General features: G+C 45.2%; 1 long non-coding RNA gene across 2 annotated transcripts; it reads right to left on the reverse strand.

Annotated features, from left to right (window-relative positions):
- Positions 1-206: 206 nt before the first annotated feature.
- On the reverse strand, positions 207-1,082 carry LOC310752029. 2 transcript variants are annotated; one of them, XR_014542804.1, is made up of 3 exons: positions 992-1,082; positions 579-747; positions 207-527 (listed from the first exon to the last, which is right to left on the reverse strand). It is a non-coding gene; the product is annotated as an uncharacterized lncRNA (long non-coding RNA). The 2 variants fall into 2 exon arrangements; XR_014542805.1 differs by having other exon boundaries at positions 448-488; positions 561-747.
- Between the last annotated feature and the right edge of the window lie 4,022 nt (positions 1,083-5,104).

Below are 5,104 nucleotides of genomic sequence, written 5' to 3' on the forward strand. Positions count from 1 at the left end.
CTTGCTGCATGCTTGGAAGACTACCAGGGCAGATGGAGTCAACAGAACCAAATGAAAAATCAAAAATAAACAAATCACATCTCATTGTGCATTGAGCGTGACTCTGGTTTTAGATACTCGGCTTGTACTCTGCTTAGAAATTTCCAGAAGTCTTGCAGGGAATTCTAGATGGTTCTTTCACATGAAGAGGAGTTGGGGGAGGAAGATCTCAGAGGAGTGGAAGGGAAGACAACAGAGTAATAGGGGAAAGAGAATACAAGGCCCAGGACCCAGGTTTCTCAAGGGAACTCAATGAAGAACCTTGGTTCAACAAATGAGATTTTGGAGACCTTGGATCACAGGCTCAGGCACAAATCCTCAAGGTGGGTTTCCATTGCTGGATAGTTCTACTTTCCAAAAATGACCATGTGGGGATGCTCTTGGCCAAGGCCCTCACCAGCCCCATCCTCTGCCTCCACAGCAACCACCTCCGTAGCCGCCCCAGCCTCCTCCGTAGCTGCCCCATCCTCCTCCGTAGCCACCCCATCCTCCGTAGCCACCCCAGCCACCTCCGTAGCCACCACCATAGCCACCGCAACAGGGTGAATCACAGGACACAGCACAAGAGTCACGGGCGCAGCTCATGATGGGCCCTGGGACAGTGATGCAGAAAGGGGGTGGCTGGATCCCCACGTGGTGAGGGGGGCATTGAGACTCGCAGGTGAAGCCACAGTGTCCGTAGGTCATCTTTCCTGGAGATAGGAAGGTCTGAAATGGAATGGGTGATTCTGTCAATATCAGGGTCATCGAGTCAACTCCCTGTTCATGGCTGGAAAGTCAGTGCTAGAACACCCTCTGCAGATATTAAGCCAATTCAATCAAGTCCTGCCCTTTCGCCCACCCTACACCTCTTGCTTCAAACTTTGCTTCCTAAATATCCCATTCTTACCAAAACCTACTTCAAAACAAAGCAAAGACTTTAACTTCACTGCAGAGGCTCAGTTAGACTTACTTTCTCAAAGGAGAAGGATTCTGGAGAGGTTGTTCCTCAAAGGAGCTGTTGGAAAATCTGAGCATCGGTGGAGCTTTTTATACTGAATTTGAGGCGGCCAGATGGGCAGGCAATGTCACCGTGGTTGACCCATCCATCCTGTCACCCCAAACAAATGTAATTGTTACCCTGTTTGTTTGTGCTAATTATTCAGTGGCATGACTTAACCAGTGCAAGCGGATTCCGCCCTGCACCATCCTTTAATTTTCAAGTCTTTTATGAGCTGTTCCTTTCTCTCCCCCCCTACCTGCACCCCCACTCCCTAGATTTACTCATTGTGCTCTAGGATTGACTCAAAAGGCTTAGCTAGATTGGTCACAGGATGGATGTTGCTGGAGACACAAGTAGTTCAGTGGGGGGCCTCCTCTTGTTGGGTTTATGGGTCTGTCTCCTATTCCTGGAAGGATGTCATTTGATTTGTTTATCTTTACATTTATATCCCATCTTTCCTCCAAGGAGCTCATGGTGGCATGCACGTTTCCCCCCTCCCCTTTTTATGTTCATAACAACCCTGTGAGGTAGGCTAGACAGAGTCGTTGTTGCTGTTTAGTCCTTTAGTCGTGTCCGCCTCTTTGTGACCCCCTGGACCAGAGCACGCCAGGCACTCCTGTCTTCCACTGCCTCCCGCAGTTTGGTCAAACTCAAGCTGGTAGCTTCGAGAACACTGTCCAACCATCTCGTCCTCTGTCGTCCCCTTCTCCTTGTGCCCTCCATCTTTCCCAACATCAGGGTCTTTTCCAGGGAATCTTCTCTTCTCATGAGGTGGCCAAAGTATTGGAGTCTCAGATTCAGGATCTGTCCTTCCAGACGCTGGCCCAAATTCCATCCCATTGAGCTTCATGGCTAAATGGATTGTTTGAGCCCAGGACCTCCCAGGTCCTATTCTGACATCGAAACCAATACACCACCTCTTTCTCTGTGCCATGACAAGGTTTTCTTTATTTTAAGATTGAGCAGGGCTGCATTTTATGGATCAGTTTTGTAACTGAAACTGAATTTAAGGAATCCCTGATTGGCTAGGACATCCAAGTGTTTTCTACAAAGAGTTTTGCTGGGCAGCTGTAACCTGAACATAGACACCAGAAATTGACTTATTCTAAATCCTATACTTTATCCTTACAGATCAGTATTGTCTACTCATTTTCTGGCAGCCGAAATAAATTAAAAAATTGTCCAGTAGCACCTTGGAGACCAACTAAGTTTGTTCTGGGTATAATCTTTTGTTTGCATGCACACTTCTTCAGATCCACTGGTTCTACTGGACAATTTATTTATTTATTTATTTATTTATTTATTTATTTATTTCAACTGCGTCAAACCAACACGGCTGCCTACCTGAATCTAGAACCATTTTCTGGAAGCAACTCTCCTGGGTTTCAGGCACTCCCAAACCTATCTAGAAATGACAGGGATTGAACATGGTTCTTTCTGCATGACACAAAAGCTGCTTGACCACTTTGGTGCTTTCTCAAAATATGATTTCTCAAGGTTATGAAAAAAGGGCTGATTTAGGAAGATGCCTTATCTGAGTCGGATCATTGGTCCATCAAGCCCAGTATTATCTACAGCTGTTCTTCAGGATTTCAAGCAATAAACATGTCCCGGGCCTAAATGCAGAGGCTAGGGATCGAATCTGGGTTCATGTACTCTACCTCTAATCTATACCAGTTCTCGTATGTCCATTTCTAGATAGTACCTTTGGAAGAAAGAGCCAGATTAGTCTCACACAGTGGGTACAATACAGCTAGGGATGAGTGAACATATGCACTTGGGTTTCCCTTAGTATCTTAGTATTTTTATAGCATTAAGAGGATCAGGACATAAGATTGATCACCCATCTAGACCAGCATCTTGTTCTCATAGTGGCCAGCAAGATGCCTGCAATCAGGACCTGAGTTGTCCACCTGATATTCCCAGCAACTAGTATTGAGAAGCATCTTGCCCCTGACAGAAGAGGTAGAACATAGTCATCTCAGTAGCCACCAATAGCCTTCACCTCCATGAATTTATCCAGTCCTCTTTTAAAGTGATCCAAGTTGGTGGTCCTCACTGCTTCTTGTGGGACTGAGTTCTATAATTAACTATGTTCTGCATGAATAATTCATTTCTTTTAGTTTTCCTGAATCTTCCAGTAAAGTTCTGCCAGTATCAGTTCAGTTCAGTTATCTACATTTCCACAAACACTTTTGGAGAGGTAGTGTGGTGTTGTGGTTAGAGTGTCAGACTAGAACCCGGGAGACCAGGGTTCACATCGCCACTCAGCTATGAAGCTCACTGGGTAACCTGGGGCTGGTCAACGAATCTCAGCCTATCCTAACCACACAGGGTTGTTGGAGAGGGAAAACTGTATGTGTTACCATAACTTCAATGGAGAAAAAGTGCAATAATAAAAAAAATTCTCATGAAAATTCATCAGAATATGAGTGCAAAATTGTCTAGATATACTAATTTTTGCATGCAATTTTGCTTTGTGTACACATTTTTGCAAATCCGCTTCCCCTAACAATATGTATTTGTGTATGCTATTTTCACTAAGGTACTCATTTTTATGCAGGAATGGGCCTAGTTTTAGGACAGATAACTCAGTTGGAGAACTGCATTGAAAAATTCAGAGAAATGCAAATTTCAAAAATTGTTGCGCTTTCGGTCTGTGCATTGTTTCAGATAGTGCGAATTAGGTTACCTAATTCAGTGCAAACTGAATTCAGTTTCTCTCCCATTCAACTCAGTTGCATCAACTCAGACCAGTGGAAGATGGGTCCTGTAAACAAGCGGAAACAACAATAGCAATGGAATGATTACAGAGGAATATTTCAGGATAAATATATACCCAGATAAGGCGCCTATAAACAGTGACCCAATTAGCGGATGCATAAAAAAATAATGTTGCATTTACTTTCCCCGCCTTAAAGATGCTGCCAGAGAGTATAGAAATCTCCCATAAACAAACCATGAAACAATCCAAGCATTTGAGCTCATATAAATGTTTGATGACTGTTTATGAAGCTGGTTGAAAGCTTTCATCTAGAGGAAGCCTTGCAGCCCTTCAGCCTCTTTCTGCACTCCCCACTCCCATCGTGCCACTTGGTAAAATGAGTTATTGTCCTTCTGTAAAGCATTGGTAAGCAAACAAATAATTCTGAAGAGTGTCACAGCTCAGCAGCAGAGCAGAAGCAGGTTTAGGGCAGCACAACTGGTTCCATTGCACCAGGTGCCAAGCCTAGGGGTTGCCACATGCCATCCAAACAATAATGTAGCAAATTGAGCAGAACAGAAGGCGAGAGGTGGGGGTGCCAAATTTTGGGCTCTCCCAGGGCGCCGCTGAAATCAGAAAGACCAAAGTCTGCCCCTCAGCAGAACATCTGCTTGGCATTCAGAAGCCCACACGTTCAATCCCTGGCATTTCCAGGTTAGGACCAGGAGAGACTCCTGTCCTGAAAAGCGCTCAGAACCACTGCCAGCCAGTGTCAACAATACTGAGATAGATGGACCGATGGTCTGACTCAGCATATAGCAGCTTCTTACTTAAATAAGCCCAATATTCAGCACCTTGAGGACTAGAGTCTTATGTTGTTGTTGTTTAGTCATTTAATCGTGTCCGACTCTTCGTGACCCCCTGGACCAGAGCGTACCAGGCACTCCTGTCTTCCACTGCCTCCTGAAGTTTGGTCAAACTCATGTTCATGGCTTCGAGAACACTGTCCAGCCATCTCGTCCTCTGTCGTCCCCTTCTCCTTGTGCCCTCCATCTTCCCCAACATCAGGGTCTTTTCCAGGGAGTCTTCTCTTCTCATGAGGTGGCCAAAGTCTTGGAGCCTCAGCTTCAGGATCTGTCCTTCCAGTGAGCACTCAGGGCTGATTTCCTTAAGAATGGATCGGTTGGATCTTCTTGCAGCCCATGGGACTCTCAAGAGTCTCCTCCAGCACCATAATTCAAAAGCATCAATTCTTCGGCGATCAGCCCTCTTTATGGTCCAGCTCTCACTTCCATACATCACTACTGGGAAAACCATAGCTTGAACTATACAGGCCTTTGTTGGCAAGGTGATATCTCTGCTTTTTAATCAATGCTCTG

The sequence above is a fragment of the Podarcis filfolensis genome (assembly GCF_964270895.1).
Source record: "Podarcis filfolensis genome assembly, chromosome: 16".
Lineage (NCBI taxonomy): Eukaryota > Metazoa > Chordata > Lepidosauria > Squamata > Lacertidae > Podarcis > Podarcis filfolensis.